Source organism: Stegostoma tigrinum, chromosome 12 (genome assembly GCF_030684315.1).
Source record: "Stegostoma tigrinum isolate sSteTig4 chromosome 12, sSteTig4.hap1, whole genome shotgun sequence".
In the NCBI taxonomy this organism is placed as follows: Eukaryota; Metazoa; Chordata; class Chondrichthyes; order Orectolobiformes; family Stegostomatidae; genus Stegostoma; species Stegostoma tigrinum.
Window position 1 is genome coordinate 4,929,727 of NC_081365.1, and position 22,003 is coordinate 4,951,729.

Below are 22,003 nucleotides of genomic sequence, written 5' to 3' on the forward strand. Positions count from 1 at the left end.
CCACCTTTGATGCATCCCTCAGCACACAGTGCTGGACCTTGAGATGTGCCAGTCTACACTTGGCCGTGGACAGCTCTCTTCAGTGAAAAATCAGCAGACTTCAGGCAGACTAAGGAGTGTCTTTCATTGAATTGATGGTTTCCAACCACAGTCGATGATTATCTTAGTCTGCTACAGCAAACAGCCCTTAGAGCAGAGACCTGTATTACAGATAGCACAGTGTGGAGCTGGATGAACACTGCAAGCCAGGCAGCATCAGAGGAGCAGGAAAATTGATGTTTCAGGTTGGGACCCTCTTTGACCCGAAATGCCAGCTTTCCAGCTCCTATGATGCTGCCTGGCCTGGTGTGTTCATCCAACTCCACACTGCATTATCTCAGACTCCAGCATTGGCTGGAATTCTTACTGTCTGTGTATTACAGAGCTGCTCAGAGCACTTTGTCTTCTGCTGTCGATTTAACAAAGACCTGAGCTGTGTTAACTCTGACTTTCATAGCCTGCGTATTGGGGACTGTGCTGTTACTGTTTCACTCTGAACACAAATGCTTTTCTGTGCGTTAAAAAGAGAGAATGCAAAAGGTCACATGGGCACAATTTTGGAGACAGCCTCAGGGCACCCTCAGTGTACTTTTCAATATTTACCCCTCAGTTAAACCTCATTGTAGCCAACAAAATATTTGTGCAGTCATGAATGAGACATGGATGACTCAATGCTTATTTTTTTATTTACTCATAAGGTGTGTGTGTTACTGTCTGTCATCAATTGCCTGTGTCTAGTTGTTCTTGAGAAAGTGGTGGTATAGTGCCATCTTGACCTGCTGTGTTTTGACCCACCATGCTGTCAGGGAGGGAGTCCAGGATTCTGACCCAGTGACGGTGAAGGAATGACAATATATTTCTAAGTCAGGATGGTGAGTGGCTTGGAGGGGAACTTGGAGTTGGTGGTGTTCCCGTGTATCTGCTGCCATTGTTCTCCAAGATGGAAGTGGTCGTGGGTTTGGAAGGTGCTGTCTGAGGATCTTTAGTGAATTTCTGCGGTGCATCTTGTAGATATTACACACTGCTGCTACTGAGCATCGGTTTGGACCAAACTCCCATAAACAATATACAAATCCTGAGTTTCCATGTGAAGTTGATATAGGATATGTTTTACTCTGGAGAACAGGGAGAAAGCTGTCTTTCTTCGAGATGATGCCTCCACTTCAGAGACCATCCGTCACTGAAACTCTCAAAATTGATGCAGTTGACTCAACCACTGCAGTAGATGTCCTGAAAAAAGTGGGTGGGACCGAATGCCACCTTGATGACAGTGTTGAATGCTTCATTGAGATCTTTGGTAATATCATATGCCCCATGCCCTACATTTCGCTTGTAGTTGGTGTCTGGAGAGGGCTGTGTCCACTGTAGATCTACTAACATGCTTTCAGATTCACTTGGTCTGTAAATAGATGGAGCTCTCTAAGTCAGCAAGTGTTTGATCACATTGAAACAAACATTGAGCACTGAGATTGAGCTGTTTGGGCTGAAGCTCTGTGAGGTTTAGAAGAATGAGGGGAGATCTAATTGAGCGATATAAGATGCTGAAGGGGATTGGCAAGATAGACGTAGAGAGGATATTTCCTCATGTGGGACAATCGAGAATGAGAGGTCATATTCAGAACCGAGATATGGAGTAATTACTTCTCACAAAGGGTCTTGGTCCTGTGGAATTCACTCCCCCACAGAACGGTAGATGCTGGGACGTTAAGCAAACTGAAGGAGAGGGTAGACAGATTTTTAATAAGTAATGGGTTGGAGGGTTATGAAGAGTGATCAGGAAGATGGAGACGAGATCAGCCATGATCGTATTAAATAGAGGAACAGGCTCAAGGGACTGAATGGCCTACTGTTGCTCCTAAATCTTATGTTCAGCCCAGAATGAGCAATCCATAGTGAGCCTTAGATTTTCTGAATGGTGGTATTCGAATCATATGGAACATTCTGGAGTCCCATGAATGCTTCAAGGGAAACAGGCTTTGAAAAACATGACACCTGTAGGCTGACACCGGAACTACCAATGAAGAATCAAACCGAGAATGGTGGAGAATCTGAGCAGGTCTGGAAGCAAGTATGGAGAGAGAAACAGAGCTGAAAGGGTCTAGTAAATGGTGGGGTTTTTATGCTGCAGATAGAGAGTGAGGGTAAGGATCAAGTAGAATAAGTGGTGAGCATGGTCCAAAGCAAAAGCTTTAGTGGTGGTCGAGGAGAAACAGATTTAAGGTAGGTGTTAATGTTAGCTGTGAAAATGAGAAAATGGACCCACTCTGCTGACTGCAAAGCCAACCAGACCCACAAGACACTACCAGGAGAGCACGGAGATTGCCAGAAAAATGGAACACAGAGATCACACACTGAAGCTGTGGAGTGCAATATTAAGTTCTAGAGGCTGAAACGTGGCTGAACAGAAAAGAAGGATCTTTCACTTCCTTCCTTAGAATATTGTCTGCTTAGAAATATTAGGACGTTGAAATGACAAGTGAGTTGGGACCTGAAGTGCTAACTCTGATTTCTCTTCACAGATACTGCCAGACCTGCTGAGCTTTTCCAGAAGTTTCTGCTTCTGTTTCTAATTTACAGCGTCTGCAGTTCTTGTCAGTTTTTATTGAGCAGAATGTTGGGGCCATTCTTACAGACGGAGCAGAGGTGTCCCACAGTGGGATCACCCAGCCTTCATTTGGCCCACCAATGTAAAGGAGACCACATTGTGAGACCTCAATGAAGGTGATGTGAGTGGTAGAGTCTATGGTGTTATGCAGTCTGTGTTCACTGGGGACATACACTGTCCTGGGGAAGGGCATTACCCCTCCTGCACAACAGGGAGCTCAAGCATAGACAAATCCGTGGCTGTAGGAGCCATTCACCACATTGTGAGGGAACAGGCAGACTAATGTTCACCACAATGTTCACCATCTGATCTTTTTAAATCTGCCATCTTTACCTGGTCTGGTCTACATGTGACTCCAGACCTCATGCGATGTGGTTGTCTCTTAACTGCCGTCTGGGCAATTAAGGATGGGCAATAAGTGCTGCTTAGCCAAGAGCCATGGAGTAATACTTCATGGAAGCAGACCCTTTGGCCCTTGGGTGCCCACTCAACTAGTTCCAGTTGTCCACATTTGGTCCATATCCCTCCAAACCCTTTCCATCTGTGCACCTTCCGAAATGTTTTTTTTAAATGTTGCTGGTTCAACCACTTTCTCTGGCAGCCCATATCCCATGAGAGGACGATGGGGATTGAAATACTGGGGCATGATGGGTCATTGGTCTTGATTGAATTAAATTACACAATGTCAAATGTGAAGAGAACACCTGACAGAGCACAGGCGATCATGTGGTTTAGAGTTTGAAACTCTAGCATCACTGAAAGTGTCAGCCTGTCTTACCAAGAGGGGCTTGAACCCTGAATCTCCAGACCCTGAGTTAAGCATGCGTCGCACTGAGCCAGGGCCAAGCTCTGTGGGCTCTCAGACACAGCTTGTACGTCTGGGAGAAGCCCCCCCTGAGCATCGGACCTCCCATCAATCCGTGTCGGTGTCTGGTGAAAAAAAAGTGGGAATTCTGACAGCTGGAAATGATGGGAGTCGGAGCAGCTGAATCAATGGCAAATGTTCATGTAATAACATCCTGCGAACATACTCATTGGAGATTTACAAGGCTGCTTCCAACAAGACAGGCTGCCTGGGAGCCCCAATCCCCTCTCGGAGAATAAATCAGACAGTCTCTGCTCAGTTTAACAATTGTCGGGAATGAAGTGTGAACTATGAGGAAGCTGGAACTAGCTGGAGGAGGAGAGAGGCTGGGCCAGAATACTGACCTCCTTTGTGCTGACTCGGAGTTTGAGTCTGTCCATGGCACTGGGCGACTGAGCACAGTCTTGGATTTTGTCATTTCAATCTCTCATGCATACACTGACAACCCCATTCATCCATTCTAAAGAATCAATGCAGGCTCTATCTCAGATCACCCCTCCCCTTGGCTGCTGCACCCTTATTGGTTACTCTACTGAGTTATGTCTTTTATTATTCTGGAGAGCAAGTGAGGACAGGCAGTTCCACTGTGAGGTGCATCGCAGTTGAATTGTTTTAATTCCTTTTTGGGACAATGGTATTGTTGGCAAAGAGGACCTTACGAACCAACTCCAGTGCCTCAGTGAGAGTGGCCTTCAGTTTGAAACAACTAGGTAGGTTCTAGGTCAAGTCTAAACTCAAACCTGATCAGTTAACTTTGACTGGTCAGAGCATTGGGCAATGGAGCAGGGAATCACTGTGCCCCAGCTTTAGTTGAGTTCTGCATGAGTATGTGTGTAACTGCCTCAGGATTTGCAGTCTTGCTGGGTAGTTACACACATACTCATGCAGAACTCAACTAAAGCTGGGGCACAGTGATTCCCTGCTCCATTGCCCAATGCTCAGACCAGTCAAAGTTAACTGATCAGGTTTGAGTTTAGACTTGACCTAGAAAGACTGGTCATCTTTCTCTAATGAGAGATTGTTGTAAAAAACCCATCTGGTTCACTAATGTCCTTCAGGGAGGGAAATCTGCCACCTTCACCTGGCCTGGCCTATGTGTGACTCCAGTCCCACAGCAATGTGGTTGTCTTTTAACTGCTTTCTGGGTAATTAGGGATAGGCACTAAATGATGATATAGCCAGTGATGCTCACATGCTGTGAATGATTTTTGATATGAAGTAGTGCTATGAAGCATCTTGGGATGTATCACCATATTGAAGGTACTATATAAATACAGATGTTGTTTCTGGAATTGGATGTAATTCTCTCCCTAAAGCCAGGAAACTGAAATCCCCCCATTGCTGAGGCTGACTGACTCAGCATTGGGATAAATCCAGGACCTTTCCTGCTCAATTGCTATCAACTCCTTACGACAATGCAATAGAAAGAAATTCAGTTCCTCTGATAAAACTTCAAACATTGTACACCAAACAAGGGATGAATTACAGCAATATAATTGTGGAGAAGCAATTTTTACTCAGAGTGCAAACAACACGATGAACATAAGATCATTAATAAATCCAAGAGGGAATTCAGGAATTAAAACCTCTTTATCCAGAGATGAGAGAGAATGTGGAATTAGTTTCCACAGGGAGTGGTTAAGGTAAATGGAAATGGTGTGTTTAAGGAGAAGCTGAGTAAACACATGAGGCAGAAAGGAATAAAGGAGTGAGATTGGGAGGTGACTCAGGTGGAACATTAACACTAGCAGAGAGCAGAAGGGCCAATTGGCCTGTTTCAGTGCCATACATTTGATGTTATTATCTATTCTTCACAGTTATTCCACACTCCTGTCAGTCTCTCTCTCTCTCTCTCTCTCTCTCTCTCTCTCTCTCTCTCTGACCTTCCTCAGCCCCAGTCCTACTGTAGTCCTCTCTAATCCTTTCACAGTTTTCCAATATTGCCTTGTGTTGGATGGATTTGAGGAGACTGGTAGTTTTGATGTTATTTGCCAGAAGCAGCTAAACATGGATGCCCCACCATAGCTGACCCATGCTCTGATTCATTTCTGCCCCTCTCTGACTCCTTCACCCTCTGCTGGATTTCACTTTGGAAACACTGTCTGGACCCCTGTCCCCCCAACTGTCCATTCCTGTATAAAAACTGAACAAACTGCGGATGCTGTAAATCAGGAACAAAAACAAAGTTGCTGGAAAAGCTCAGCAGGTCTGGCAGCATCTGTGAAGAAAAGTCAGAATTAATGTTTCGTGTCCGGTGACCCTTCCTCAGAACTGTTCTTAGGAAGATTCACTAGAGCCAAAACATTAATTCTGACTTCACTTCACAGATGCTGCCAGACCTGCTGAGATTTTCCAGCAACTTCTATTTTTGATCCACGCCTATGCCTCTGCCTAGTATGTTGGTATTTTTCTCTCCCCATGCTGACTTTGCTGATTTTCTGTCTTTCTCTCTCCATCCTACACCACTTCTCTCTCGTCTTTTTCTGCCTGTCTTTTGCGTTGATGCTATTCTCTCAGTCTCGCTCAGTCTCCATGTTCTCTGTATTGTCTTCCATTTTCCTCACTTCAACTCGATCTCCCTTTCATTGTTTCTGTTTGTCTTTGTTTGTCTCTCCCTCTCCCTTTGACTTTCCTGACATCTTTTTGTATTTATCATTCTTTCAGCATCTCTCTCCTTCTGTCTCTTCCTCATTTTGTCTCTCCCTCTCCTATGTCTCTATCTTTCTCCATCAATCTCTTCATTGCGCTCTCTCTCTCTGCCCATTTCTCTCTCTTTCATGTTGCCCTATTTATCGCCATCATCCTGACTGTATCTGTACTGACGTTAATCCAGCTCCCCCACACTGTCACTCAGTAACCCCTCTCCCCCCAGCATTCTGTGTTACTGACTGTGTCTGTACTGATGTTAATCCAACTCCCCCACACTGTCACTCAGTAACCCCTCTCCCCCCAGCATTCTGTGTTACTGACTGTATCTATTCTGATGTTAATCCCTCTCCCTCACACTGTCACTCAGTAACCCCTCTCCCCCCAGCATTCTGTGTTACTGACTGTATCTATTCTGATGTTAATCCAGCTCCCCCACACTGTCACTCAGTAACCCCTCTCCCCCCAGTATTCTGTGTTACTGACTGTATCTGTACTGATGTTAATCCAGCTCCCTCAGTCCAGAAACCCTGTGTGTAGGATACCATCAGGACTGAGAGGAGGTTAAGTTGAGATGTATCAGAGATCAGTCACTGTGACATCCCACCTGGCCTTTTATAGATTGATAGGGGAAAGGGCGCTGATCTGAGAGCTCACATCTGTTTGCTTTCTGCAGCTGAAATGTGTTGCTATTATAACACAATAACTGTGCGAATTAAGATAAAAGCATCACTTTGTTTACTGCAAGTGTCTGTAAATCCCGTTAGGATTTGATCTGACCTTACTGAGGAGCTTGTGACTCTCAGCACTTACTCTCTCCAACACATTGTGGATAGGGATCACAAAGGACAATTCTGCATTTCCTTTATGGTCTTGCCCCCTTCATCGATCATTTCCCTCCCTCAATGACGCATTGACCGAGCGATGTCAATGGAGAAGCGTGAGATGGCTGTCACACTCGAAGTGTCTGTGGGGATGTGTGAGTCAGAGTGGGATGGTGATTATGAAGGTCTGACAGTTAATAACAGTCTGGATGCTGCTCAGTTCGGGAGGTCTGTTCCCAGCCTTCCCAGCCCTGTCCCAAACAATCACTTCTCATTTTGTCTAGGATCTTTTGCACATTTTTTTCCGTAAACTGTAGCATGCAGTTTCTAACCCACTGACAGTGCAAACTATTTTTCTCTCCTTCTCTTTCACTTTGAGCACCTCTGTCCAAGCTCCCCATAACTGTCCATGCTGAAAGGATGATTAACTCCCCATGGGCAGCAGCAGAATTGTACTCCAGCACAATCTGTAACCTCACAGTCTGGCCTATCCCCCACTCAGCCATTACCATCAAGCCAGGGGATCAACCCTGGTTTAATGGAGAGTGTAGGAGGCCATGCCAAGAGCAGCACCAGGCATACCTGAAGGTCAGGTGTCAACCTGGTGAAGCCACCAAACAGGAATACTTGCACACCAAACGGCGAAAGCAGCAAGTGATAGACAAAGCGAAGCGATCCAACAATCAATGGATCTAAGCTCTGCAGCCCTGCCACATCCAGTGGTGAATGGTGGTGGACATTTAAACAATTCACTGGAGGAGGAGGCTGCACAGATATCCCCATCCTCAATGATGGAAGAGCCCAGCACATCAGTGCAAAAGGTAAGGCTGAAGCATTCGTGGCAATCTTCAGTGACGCCCAGTTTGGGTTCCCGCCAGGGCCACTCAGCTCCTGACCTCATTACAGCCTTGGTTCAAACATGAACAAAAGAGCTGAATCCAAGAGGGTGAGGTGAGAGTGACAGCCCTTGATATCAAGGCTGCATTCGACCGAGTGTGGCATCAAGGAGCCCTGGCAAAAAGGGGATCAGTGAGTATCAGGAGGCAAACTTTCCAGTAGCATACCTGATGCCTGATACATGGGAACACTACCCTCTGCAAGTTCCCCTCCAAGCCGCTCACCATCCTGCATTGGAAGTACATCGCTGTTCCATCCCTGTCACTAGGTCAAAATCCTGGAATTCTCTCCCTAAGGGAATTGTGGGTCTACCTACAGCAGATGGACTGCAGTGGTTCAAGAAGACAGCTCACCCTCTCCCTCTCAAGGGGCAACTAAATGCTGGGTCAAGCCAGCGCTGCCCACATCCCATGATTAAATTTTTAAAAACATGGCAGATGAAGGAGGAGGCAATGGCCTCGTGGTATTATTACTGGACTGTTAATCCAGAGACCCTGGTAATGTTCTGGGGACCCAGGTTTGAATCCCACCATGGCAGATTCACTAAATATCTAGAATTAAGAATCTAGTGATGACCATGAATCCATTGTTGATATTTGGGATTACCCACCTGGTTCACTAATGTCCTTTAGGGAAGGAAACTGCCATCCTTACCTGGACTGGACTGTGACTCCAGACCCACAGCAATGTGGTTGACTCTTAACTGCCCTCTGGGCAATTAGGGACGGACAATAAGTGCTGCCTGGCCAGTGATGCCCTCATCCTGTGAATGAATAAAAAAAAACAAGGTATCACACTTGGTTGAAACAAACAAAGATAGAACTTATGCAATTAAAATTGGGTGGTGTACAGCGGAGAGACATAAGGGTTGAGGTACATAATTCTTTGAAGTTTGTGTCACAGGTAAACAGGATGATTGGGACAGTGTTTGGCACGCTTGCCTTCATTGCTGAGATCGTTGAGTATAGGATTTGCAATGTTTTGTTGAGGTTGTACAGGCCTCTTCTGGAATGCTGTGTCCAGTCTGCTTGCCCTGTTATAGGAAAGATATTAAGCTAGAGAGGGCCCAGAAGAGATTTATAGAGTCATAGAGCCATACTGCATGGAAACAGACCCTTCAATCCAACCAATCTGTGCCGAACATAATCCCAAACTAAACTAGTCCCACTTGCCTGCTCCTGGCCTGTATCTCTCCAAACCTTTCCTATTCCCATTTCCATCTAAATGTCTTTGAAACATTGAAATTTTACCCACATCCACTACTTCCTCAGGAAGTTCATTCCACACGCCAACCACCCTCTGTATAAAAACTTTGCCTCTTATGTCTTTCCTAAATTTTTAAATTTCTCATCTTGAAAATGTGGCCCCTGGTCTTGAAATTCCGCATTTTAAAGAAAAGGCAAGTACTATCAGCTCCATCAATGTTCCTCGTTATTTTATAAACTTCTATCAGGTCATCGCTCAACCTCCCACGTTCCAGTGGAAAAAGGCCCCAGTCTTACAAGACGATCAGAGCATTCAATAGGGTGGACAGTGAGAGTCTTTTTCCGAGGATGATGACGTCGGCTTGTACGAGGGGGCATAGCTACAAATTGAGGGATGATAGGTTTAAGACAGATGTCAGAGGCAGGTTCTTTACTCAGAGAGTGGTAAGGGTGTGGAACGCCCTGCCTGCCAATGTAGTTAACTCAGCCACATTAGGGGCATTTAAACAGTCCTTGGATAAGCATATGGATAATGATGGGATAGCGTAGGGGGAGGGGCTTAGATTAGTTCACAGGTCAGCACAACATCGAGGGCCGAAAGGCCTGTTCTGTGCTATATTATTCTATGTTTTATGTTCTACCCAGCCTTCCCTTATAACTCTAACATTCCATAACCAGCAACATCCAGGTAAATCTCTTCTCCAGCTTAATCATATCCTTCCTATAACTGGCTGACCAGAACTGGACAAACTGTTCCAGAAGAGGTCTCACTAATGTCCTGTATAACCTCACCATAATGTCCCAACTCCTGTACTCAAAGGACTGAGCAATGGAGGCAAACATGCTAAACACCTTTTTAACCATCCTGTCTATATGTGGTGCAAACCTCAAAGAATTATGTGCCTGCACCCCTAGGTCCCTCTGTTCTACAACACTCCCCAAGGCCCTACCATTAATTGAATAAGCTCTCTCCTTGCTTGTTTTACCAAACTACAATACCTTGCATTTATCCAGAATGAGCTCCATCTCCTACCACTTTTAAGCCCATTGACCCATTTGATCAAAATCCCTTTGTAATCTTAGAAAACCTTCTTCACTGTCTACTGTCCCACTTGTTTTGGCAACACCCACAAACTTACTAACCATACCTTCTATATTCTCATCCAAATCTTTTACATAAATGACAAACAAAAGAGGACCCAGAACCAATCCCTGTGGAACATCGCTGGTCACAGGCCTCTAGTCTGAAAAGCAATCCTCCACCATTATTCTCTGTCTCCTGTTGTGAAGCTGAAGCCAATTATGTGTCCAACTGGCAAACTCACTCTGTATCCCAAGTGACCTAACTTTACTAATTAATTTACCATGCAGAACCTTGTCAAAGGCTTTATTCAAATCCAAATAAACAATGTCTACTGCTCTGTCATCATCAACCCTCTTGGTAACTTACTTAAAAAAACTCAATCAAGTTTGTGAGACACAACTTTACTCACACAAAACCGTGCTGACTATCTCCTATCAATTTTTGCCTCTCCAAATGTCCCAAATCCTGTCTTTTATAATCACCTCCAACAATTTACCCACAACCAAAGTCAGACTCAGGTTTATGTTCCCCGGTTTCTCCTTACAACCTTCCTTAAACAAAGGTACAACATTAGCCACCCTCCATTATCAGGCACCTCACCCGTAGTTACACATGATACAAATATTTCTGCAAGGGGGTCTCGTAATTTCCTCCCTTACTTCCCACAACATTCTGGGATACATTAGATCACGTCCCAGGGATGTATCCAGCTAAGACCTGTAAGCGACTGTAAGTGACATTTAAGCTACTGCTGGACATGCACATGGACAGCAGTGAATTGAGGGGAATGTAGGTTCAGTTATTTTGTTTTTGGATTGGGATTATTCCACAGCACAACATCGTGGGCTGAAGGGCCTATACTGTGCTGCACTTTTCTATGTTCTATGTTCTAAGACCTCCCGAACTTCCTCTTCTGTCATGTGAACTGTTTTTAAAACTTCAAAGTTTATTTCTGTGCATTCTCTAGACTCCATTTCTTTCTTCATAGTAAAAACTGAAATGATAGATTCATTTACTATGTCTCCTATCTCCTGGGTCCAACCCAAAGATCATTAAGAGGCTCTACCCTCTCTCTAGTTACTGTGAGCTCTGAATTTGCAGAATATCTTTGGATTATCCTTATCCTTATCCTCCAATGCTGTCTCATATCCCCTCTTTGCCTTCCTGATTTCTCTCTTAAGAATGCTCGTACAGTCTTTGTATTGATTAAGAGATTCAATTGAACTAAGTTGTCTATTTCTAAAAAAAGATTCTTTTTTATTCTTGATTAGAACCTCAATATCTTTATTCATCCATTATTCCTTAACCTTACCAGCCTTACTGTTCACTCTAACAGGAACATAATGCCTCTGAACTCTTGTCATCACATTTTTGAAAACCTCCCACTTGTCAGACGTCCATTTACCTGTGAACTGTCTACTCCTATCAACTCTTGAAAGTTCTTGTGTCGTACCATTAAAATTACTGGGATGTTGCTGGGAGTGGAGGGTTTGAGTTACACAGAGAGCTTGGATAGGCTGTGACATTGTTCCTCTGGAGCACAGGAGGTTGAGAGATGACCTTGTTAAAGTTTATAAAATCATTAGGGTTGCAGATAAAGTGAATGGCCGGCATGTTTTTCCCTTGGGGTGGGGGATTTCAAAACTAGGGGTCATATTTTTAAGGTGAGAGGAGAAAGATTTAAAAAAAGACACAAGGGGCAATTTTTTTTTAACGTACAAAAAGTGGTTCATGTGTGGAATGAGCTGCCAGAGGAAGTGTTGGATGTGGGTACAGTTATAGTGTTTAAAAGGCAGTTAGATAAATACATGATTAAGAAATGTTGATTGATTGATTGATTTTGACAAATCTCAGAGTACAGTGAAAAGTTTTGTTTACGAGCAGTTCAGGCAGATCAAAATAAGAAAGTATGCACAAGTCAAAGGTCATAACAAAGGTTAGAAAGGGGCATGCAGGAGATATGGGCCAAGTACAGGCAGGTGGGAGTAGTAGAGTTTGGGATTATGGTTGTCATGGGCTGGGGGAAGCAAAGCGTCTGTTTCTGTACTGTATGATTCTATGACTCTGTGATGGAAGCGCTTTTGAGCTCCATAGGAATCTAGTGCCCACATGAGCTGATCTTACTTACTGTGTTGTTATTATATGAAATGATAGCATGGGTCTGTCTGTCTGTATAAATGTATCTTGAGGCACACTTTATACATTTTTCCTTTTAGAATCTGGCTTGGAACCACTGAATATTTTATGGTGTTGTTTTGTGCTGAATACTAAAGGTTGCAGACTCAAGGTGGGCAGAATTTGATTGAATCACTTAGGATCCTAGTGAAGGGGGAGTTTTGACCCGATGGATGTGGGAAGTGTGGGACAATCCAGAACTAGGGGTCATTGTTTAAAAAGGCCACTTATTTAAGACAGGGATAAGGAGAATATTTTCCTCAGAGAGGGTTGTGAATCTTTGGAAATTTCTCCTCAAAAAGTGGTGGAAACAGAGTCTTTCCACATTTTTAAGGTGTTGGGAGACAGAGATAAGCAAAGGGTCAAAGGTTGTCAGAGTTTGGGGGCTGGAGAATCATTAGATCAGCATTGATCTCAATGCAAGGCAGAGCAGGTGGAAGGGCTGAATGGCCTACTGAGTATTGGGAGCGGTGCTGTTTGTGGACTGTGTAAACGATTTAGACTTGAATGTAGGAGGATTGGTCAGTAAAGTTTGCGAAGGCATGAAATTTGATTGGGCATGAAATAGTGAGGAGGATAGCCTGGGAAAACAGGAGGATATCGATGGCCTGGTCAGATTGGCTAATCAATGGCCAATGGAATTCAATCTGGAGAAGTGTGAGTGATGCATTTGAATGGGACAAACAAAGCAAAAGAACACATGATGAAGGGTAGGACCCTGGGAAACGCTGGGAATCAGAGAGACCTTGGTGTGAATGGACACATGTCACTTAAGGTATCAGCACAAGTGAATACGATAGTTTGAAAGGATTATAGTATATTTGTCTTTATTAGTTGAGGCATAGAGTTGAACCAAGAGGTTATGCTGGAAGTGTATTAGAAATGGATGAGGCTGCAGCTCAAGTATTGTGTGCAGGTCTGGAATCCACATTACAGGAGGGACGTGATTACACTGGAGAGGGTGCAGAGCAGAATCACCTGTTGCTCGGGTTGGAGAGTTTTAATTATGAAGCGAGATTTGGCAGTCTGGGATTGCTTTTCTTAGGGCAGAGGAGACTGTGGAGGGGCACGATTGAGATGGATAATATTATGAGGGATATAAACAGGGTAGCAGCAAGGAACACATCCTCCTGATGGATTGATCCATGTCCAGTGAGCAGAGGTTGAAGGTAAGGGGCAGATGGTTCAGAGGCGGTGTGAGGAAAGCTTTCTCACTCATGGTGGTGGAAAGCTGGAACCCACTGTCTGTAAGGGTGTGAGAGACATAAACCCTCATAACATTGCAGAAGGATTTAGATGTTCACTTCTGATGATGTGCTGGAAATGGAATTAGTATAAGTGGAGGGTGATTTTTGACTAGCAATGACATGATGGACTGAAGGATCTGTTCTGTGCTGTAGACTTCTATGACTGTGATTCCTACTCCTAATTTGTATGTTTGCATATCAAGCTAATTTGAGGAGCCGAATGATTTCTGTTCCTGTAATTCTCTGAATTATTCTCTAAATAAAAGACAGGAACTACAAAATGATTAGTGACAGGGACAGAATACAATCGAGACCACAGACACAGTCAGGCCAGCTATCTATGCACTTCCTACATATGTTCCCATTGACACTAGTGTCTTGTCACGAGATGTGTATTGAACAGGCCCTCACCCACAGTTCGACAAATATAGTGATGCATGTAAACTCTGCATTGAAATAAACTGCATCAAAATAACTCTCAGCAGGGAATGTGATGTTGCATTCTCTTTCTCTCTTACTCTCTCTCACTCTCTCTCTCTTACTCTCTCTTCCCCCATTCCCCCCAACCTGCCTCTCTCCTTATCTCTCTCTGTCACTACCCCGGGAACTGTATTCCATACCAGGTTACCTTCACTAGTTCCCTATCTACAGTGTTTATTATTACTTTGAGTAACCACAGTGGAACAGCAAGAGGTGCTGTTAGGATTGGGTCTGGGAAATCAGTCAGCAGGAACATCCTGGGCTAACTGGGGGGTGTAGGGGGAATGTAGCATTGATTCAAATTGGGAGACTCAGAACCTGTCACTCTTCACTGCTGATCGCTGAGGGATTCATCTCATTTCCCTTGTCATCCCTCAGCTTAAAACCATTTCGAGCTCTTTTATTTATGTAGTGTCTTTCTCAGTCCCAGGATGTGCCAAAATGTTTTGTGGCCATTGAAGTGGGAAATCAGTATTGTCGTGTACAGGTAGCGCACAGCAAGTTTCCACCTGTGCTAATGTAGTGACAACTGGATAATTGGTTTTGAGTTATATATTGTCCCAGAAATATCCAGTTGTCTTGCCCGTCTTTGAATAATGACCTTGGGATTTTTTTTTACACTTTTCTGGGAAGGCACACAAAGCCTCTGTTTTATGTCCTATCTGATTATAGCATCTTGTACAGCAGCACCCCCTCAGCACCACACACATATAAACTTATACCATGGACCAAGCCCTGGTGTAAAACTTAATCCCATTAATAGAAAGGAGAAGTGCAAGCAGTTGGAAGGATTTGGAAGTCTTGGAGGATCGTAGGGGATGAGGAGATTTTAGAGGTAGGGAGAAGTGCAGCCTGGATGCGAGATGAGAGGTGGAGTAACATTAAGATTGAGGCATTGCAAGACCAGGAACTAGTGTAGGTTTATAAACAGAGAGGATTTAGGTGAAGGGGTTTTGGTGGAGATTGGAGTTTATGGAGGGGATTAATACCATAGACACTAACCAGAAGCATGTGGCTGTAGTTGAGTCTGGAAGTTCAAAAGACATGGATGAAGATTTCAGGAGTTGTTAGCTAAGGCTGGACAGAGGTGAACAGTGCTATGAAGATGGACATAGGAGATCTCAGTGATTGGAGCAGGAGGGAGCAGTTTGAAATGTGGAGAGTGAGGGACATTGAAATGAGGAGGAACCAGTATGGAAATTTAAGAGAAGGGCTGAAAAGATTTACAAAGATGTTGCCAGGTTTGGAGGGTTTGAGTACAGGGAGAGGCTGGGGCTATTTCTCTCGCAGTGTGAGAGGCTGAGGGGTGACCTTCTGGAGTTTTATAAAATCACGAGGAGCATGGATAGGGTACATAGGCACGGTCTTTTCCCTGGTTTGGGGGGAGTCCAGAATTAGAGGCATAGGTTTAAGATGAGAGGGGAAAGATTTAAAAGGGACCTTAGGGGCAACTTTTTCACACAGAGGCTGGTGAGTGTGTGGAATGAGCTGCCAGAGAAAGTGGCGGAGGCCGGTACAATTACAACATTTAAAAGACATCTGGATGTGTACATGAACAGGAAGGGTTTAGAGGGATATTGACCAAATGCTGGCAAATGCACTAGCTTAATTTAGGATATCCGGTCAGCATGGAGAAGTTGGATTGAAGTGTCTGTTTTCATGTTGTACAGCTCTATGACTCTGTGACTGAAGAGTGTCCTTGACACTGAGGGTCCAGCATACACACACAGGCCCGGTTTGCACAGATGGACAGGTAGCAGGGTGGGGTGGAGGTTGAGGGGGTGTGGATGGGGGGGGCTGCAGAAGGGAGGTGGGGGAAGGGTCAGTGGCAGATCGTGAAAGCTGCCTTGTCAATCTCTTGCCAGCTGACACGTGGCAAGAGAGAAATGGATAAACAGGTGGGCAGTACCCACTAGGGCATTGAGTTGACAGATTGTGTTTTTTGTCAGTGACCCACACCTGCTGGAGAGAGAGAGAGGCAGAGAGCTGTGTGTGTGTGGTGTGAAGAGAGACAGGCTGATCTGATGGCAAAAATAATAATCCCAGCCTCGTCCAAAACCACAAGCCCTTTCTCTGAAAATAGAACGGATGCATTTAAGAAGAAATAGAGAAACCCATAATGAGAAAGGAACTGAAGGATATTATTCCTGAGATAATGGGAACTGCAGATGCTGGAGAACCCAAGATAACAAAGTGTGGGGCTGGATGAACACAGCAGGCCAAGCAGCATCTTAGGAGCAGAAAAGCTGACGTTTTGGGCCTGGACCCTTCCTGAACCTGGGTTCTGGGTATTTCTGACAGATGAGGGGTGGAGGCTAGACTGAAGTAATCAATGAACAGTATTTACAGGAATGCATTTCAGCAAGACCCCTGTAGAAACTTCACTCCCTCAGGTCCCAGTTAAGCTAACATCACAATTTATGTGTTCTTGTGATTCCCATACCTGCTATTAACCCTTCATGCTACAGATCTCTTGATCACTGAGAAGGTGTAAATTTCTGAGGAATGCTCTGAAAGTTTGTGATTTCAAATAAACCTATTTGTACTGTGACCAGGTGCCGTGTGTCTTCTGACTTAGTTAAGTTTTATTTGAAGCACTAACTGCAGTGATGAGAGGCTACCTCTGAGACAGCATGTCCTAAATTGCGAGTTTGGTAGTTAACTTGGCTCAGTTCTTGGCTCTAGACCTGAAACATCAGTTTTCCTGCTCCTCTGATGCTGCTTGGTCTCTTGTGTTCATCGAGCTTCACACCCTTATATCTCAGATTCTTCAATATCTGTAGTCCCTACCATCTCACAGTTCTTGGTTAAGTGTGCAAAAGGAAGCACTGCAGGGAGATGGGGAAAGAGCAGGATGGGGCAAAGTGAGTTAGACTGCCCTTTCAGAGGGCTGGCATGGGAATCAGAGTCTTTCTGTGGTGCCCTGCTCAGAGAGTGAGACAGGACGGCAGGAAGGGGGAAATGGACTGTAGGACCTATATGTAGGACAAGGTGGAGAGGCATGCTCGAGTGTCAGTGAATTTTCACTCTGCATTGTTCGACTTTACACTGTGTCTAACCCTGTGCTGTCCCTGTCCTGGGAGTGTGTGATGGGGGCAGTGTACAGTGAGCTTTGTGTCTGGCACAATGCTGTCCCTGTCCTGGGAACGCTTGTACAAGGAGTTTAAGGGGTTTTGCAAAGGTCTGTAGCCCGGGTTGTGGGTGAGCTTGTGGACTTGCTCACCGAGCTGGGCTTGTTCTCGATCAAATGTTTCATCACCACGCTGGGTGACATCGTCAGTGGAGCCTCCGATGAAGCGATGTTATTCCACTCTGCTTGGAATTTATACTGTCTGGTCCGTAATGGGGAGTACTGTCATTTCCAGTTTTGATCCGTATAGGTTTGTATATGGGGTCTGATTCGACATCTTTGTTGATTGCTTTACAGGTGGAGGACCATGCCTCTAGGAATTCCCATGTCTGTGTTTGGCTTGGGCTACAATGGTCACCTTTTCCCAGTCCGAGTGTAACGATATTCGGAGTTTTACGCTGTACCTAACCCCACGCCATCCCAGTCCTGTGAGTGCTTGCCAGTGATATCTTGCCATTATGTTCTGAACCTGCTTGTAATGGGCTGGACCCTCCAGCAATGCCTGATTAATGATTTGGATATTGATGAATGTAACACTGTAGAAAAATCATTGGTGCGTCATCCGAAAATGTTGAGCCGCTTTGAATGATGTTCATTGATGTGTTAGTCCGAGCTGCGGAGCTGTTTGAGAAGGCTGGGGGTGGGTAGGAGCAGCTGACAGGTTAACATTGATTCGATGGGAAAGTGGTAATGAGCTGCCGGGAGTGGGGATGGGGACGTGGGTTTGGTTTGTATGCCTGGAGGGAATGACAGCAGGAGAGTAGGGAATGTGCAGACCGCTGGACAGGTGACCAACCTCCAGGAACATGTCGCCCAGAACTGGCAACTGGGCTGTCCTGCCTGCGAAGTGGGATGTGCTGTGATGTGGATGTGTGAGGAATTGAGCAGTTGGCAATATTGTTTAGTTAAACGAGCTGAAGCAGCTTTCACCAATGCCCTGGGATTGACTGACTGTGGGTTTAATTACAAGTAATCACGCAGCATAAATGCCAAGCTCATTAAGCAGCCAGAGTACTTTTGGATAAATGTGAAATAAATCACTGTTAATCTCTGCACAACTCTGAAAACTATCTGAAGGCTCTGGAAATGTTGATACTGGCATTTAGCAATGTACTTCAGGAGGTCTAACTCCCGTTGGAATCTGCTCCAACTCATGTAATATTTGAAGGCATCCTCTATCAGTTTGGTCAAATGGTCCCTTTCAGTCTCTGGAGCTGGTCTAACCCGGTCCAGCTCAGCACAAAGGAGTGAATTAGGATCCTCCACTGATCTAAAGGCAAAACTCCACAGCTACTGCCACAAAGAGAGCTCCTCCTCCCTCAATGATGTGCTGAACCAATCTTCGTAAATGTCACTGAAAGTAGAGTTTCTGGTCATTCCTTGCATTGCTCTTGTGGGATCTTTCTGTGCGTGTATTGGCAGTCCCATTAGAGCAGTGGTTGTGTTTAGAAAATGTTCCAAGTGCTTTGTCCCACGGGGAGCTGGAGGGGTCATTCTCTTGTTAATGGAAGACTTTGAGATTAGTGGGAGCACCGGCGTAGGGGGAGGCAGTGGGGGGTGGTGGTGGAGGTGATGGGAGTGCCGGGGGAGAGGATTGGGAGTATGGGTGGGAAGTGATAACAGAAACCATTTTGCAGAGTTAGGTGCTGAAGGAGAAACCCTTGAGTGTTTAATTCTGACAAAGACACGCCGGTAAAACCACACATTTATGTTGATGTTCTGGTTGGTGATCAACCTTGCTAACAAAAAAGTAAGAAATTGGAGTAGCATTTGGCCATTCAGCCCATCCAACCTGTTCTACCTTACAATTAGATCGGACCTGGTCTGATTGTGGCCTCAGCTCTGGATTTCTCCTCCTTTACCCACTTGCCTACCCTCTCACCAGCCTCAGCGTCAACCTCCACTCTTCCTTCTGCTCCCTCATATCCCTCAAATCCTTGCTCAACCAAAAATCTCTCTAACTCAGCTTTTAGTTTATTCAATGATCCAGCCTCCACAGCTTTCCAAGGAAGAGATTTTCAAACAGCAACGAGCCTCCTCATCTAATTCTTATTTAAGAAGGAGATGGGGAGAAATGTCTTCTCTCCGGGGACAGTGATTCTATGGACTTCTTTACCACAGAGGGCTGTTGTGGCGGTGTGTTTAAGTGTAATCAGTCTTCTGGGGGAAGTTGAGTTGTTTGAGCCTGAGCTCTTTGGAATTTGAAGGAATGAGAGGTGACCTTAGCTAGACATACAGGATTCTTTGGGAATTGACAGGATAGATGTGGAAAGGTTCCATCCCACGCTGGGAGCCTTCAGGACCAGAGAGCACAATCTCAGATAAAGGGGCTGCCCATTTCAGCCAGAGATGGGAAGGAATTTCTTCTTTCAGAGGGCAGTGAATCTGTGGAAGTCTGTAACAGAAAGTACAGTTGAGGATGCGTCATTTAGTGTATTCAGTGCTGAGGTAGACATGTTTTTAATCAGTAAGGGCTCGAGGGTGTATGGGAAAAAGGCAGGAACGTGGACTTGAGGGAGATCAAATCAGCCATGATCCCATTGAATGGTCAAACAGACTGATTGGGCTGAATGGCCTACTTCTGCTCCTATGTCTGAGGGCTTTAAATAGGAAATGCCTGATCTTTAAAATGCGCTCCTTAGTTCTAGATTCCCCCCATGAGGGGAAACATTCTCCCAGTGCCCACCATGTCATGCCCCCTCAGAACTGTGTGGGCTCCATGAGGATGGGAACTGAAGTGAAGTTGAAACAACGTGGCACATGGAGCATGTGGGATGTGAAGGTGAGCAACTTGCAGGTGGAGAGGCTGATGGCAAGTCAAGGGGGAAGGCTGATGGCAAACGTGAGGCAGTTGTCAAGTTGAGTGTGCACAGGATGGTAATCGTAGAGTGAACTCAGTGGGTCTCCTGCATGAGGTGGTCTTTCAAATACTATCACAATGAATCACTGACCTGCCTTTCTCCTCTTGAATCTGGCCCCTTGCTGGGAGTATTGAATTTGCCTGAATTTATACCCATCCACACAGCAGATGGAGTCAACGGTTAGAATAATAATTTATACATTTCATGAATTTTTATTGTCCAGTGTACTCCCTTGACCAGCAGTTGACCTTCTGGAGCTGCTAAGGGTTGAGGCCACCAATCAGAATGAGTTGATCGATTGGCCCATCTAGTCTGGGTCAGGAGTTAAAATGATGAGTTCAGCAGTCGGCATAAAAATGAGCTAAGGCAGAAAATGCAGGCACTGGATGTTTCAACCTCTCTTCAAGATTTTCCACCTGAAAACATTTATATTGGATGTTTATTTAATGCAATTTCCCAGGGATTTACAGGAGCTTCACATAAACCGACAAGGAGATGAAGGAATTGATGGTGAACAGGTCACTGAGTGGCTTGTGAGGTTGGAAGGTGATTCATAAAGGGTTAGAAAAAAATAGAAATTAGATGCAGGAGTAGGCCATTCAGCCCATCAGGACTGTTTTGTTGTTGAACATCCCAAAACATCTCATTAGAGCCATTATCGAATGAAAACTGATGCTGACTGACTTGGGGAAAGATTCTAAGATGGATGACGAACAACTTGGTCATTTCTTGTTATGGTAAGGCATTTAGGGAGAGAATTCTGGAGTCAAGCATCTGAAGGCACAGCTACCATGGACAGAGTGAAGGAAATTTGGAGCTGCTCAAGAGGCTGAAATTGGCGGAGCTCAGAGAGCGGAGAGGGTCGTGTGAGGTGGGGAAGGTTACAGAGGTAGAGAAGGACAAGGCCATGGAGCGATTTGAACATCAGGATGAGAATTCCAAAACAGTGGCAATCCCAGACCGGGAGCCAATCTGTGTTGGCCAACAGGGAAAACGGCCCCTTTACTTGTAAGGTCTCTGTGAGAAATAACAGTTTTCAGTATGATTTGGATCGATATAAGCTCAAGCTTACAATTATAATTTAACTCATCGCCTGAACCAGTGTAGAATACAACTGCTGTATTTTTACTTGCAAAATTCCAAACACAAATTCGTTTCAGGAGCTTTGTTTGTTCATTAAAGAATTACACGGACGTACATAACGAAAATGGAGAAAAACAAGTAACTTAATGATTGATATCTAACTTTATTGAAATATGTAATGAAACATTTTTCACACAGAAGGTGGTGCGTGTATGGAACGAGCTGCCAGAGGAAGTGGTAGAGGCTGGTACAGTTGCAATTTTGCAAGGCATTTGGACAGGTATATGGATAGGAAAGCTTCAGAGGGATATGGATCAAACGCTGGCAAAAAATGGGACTAGTTCAGTTTAGGTAAGCTGGTCAACATGGACGAGTTGGATAGAAGGGTCTGTTTCGGTGCTGTGTGACTCTATCACTCTAATATTGTCATGTCTGGTTATCCAACTCAGTCCCCTGCTTCCACCCTCTCCCCATACCCTTCAGCACTAAGGACTATAACTCCTTCTTGAAAATATCCAATGTTTTGGTCTCAAATACTTTCTGTGGCAGATAACGTTAGAGGTCCCCAATCTCTGATGAAGAAATTTCTCCTCCCTTAAGTCCTAAATGGCCTATCCTATGTCCTTAAACTGTCAGCCCTTGTTCTGGCCTCCCAGGTCATCACGAACATTCTTCCTGCATTTACCCTGTTGATTCCTGTTCAAATTTTATATGTTTCTATGACAACCCCCCCTCTCATTCTTCTAAACTGTAGAAGTACAGTCCCAATCATTCCAGTGTCTCTTCATGCATCAGTCCTGCCAAATCTTCGCTGCATTCCCTTCATCGCCAGAGCTTCCTTCCTGGTAAGCAGATCCGAGCT

At 44.8% G+C, this 22,003-nt stretch overlaps 1 protein-coding gene across 7 annotated transcripts in view; it reads left to right on the top strand.

The window, feature by feature from the left end:
• The window catches only part of robo1 (roundabout, axon guidance receptor, homolog 1 (Drosophila)), a 687,941-nt gene that overhangs the window by 46,628 nt on the left and 619,310 nt on the right, over nt 1–22,003 (top strand). For 4 of the 7 annotated variants that reach the window (XM_059650085.1, XM_059650094.1, XM_059650090.1 and 1 more), the window contains exon 2: nt 17,495–17,625. The exons of 2 other annotated variants lie outside the window; for them this stretch is intronic. The gene's annotated coding sequence lies outside the window, so the exon portion shown is untranslated. Of the gene's footprint in view, nt 1–17,358; nt 17,403–17,494; nt 17,626–22,003 lie in introns of those variants that run through there. One more of the 7 variants, XM_059650086.1, reaches the window with a different exon arrangement.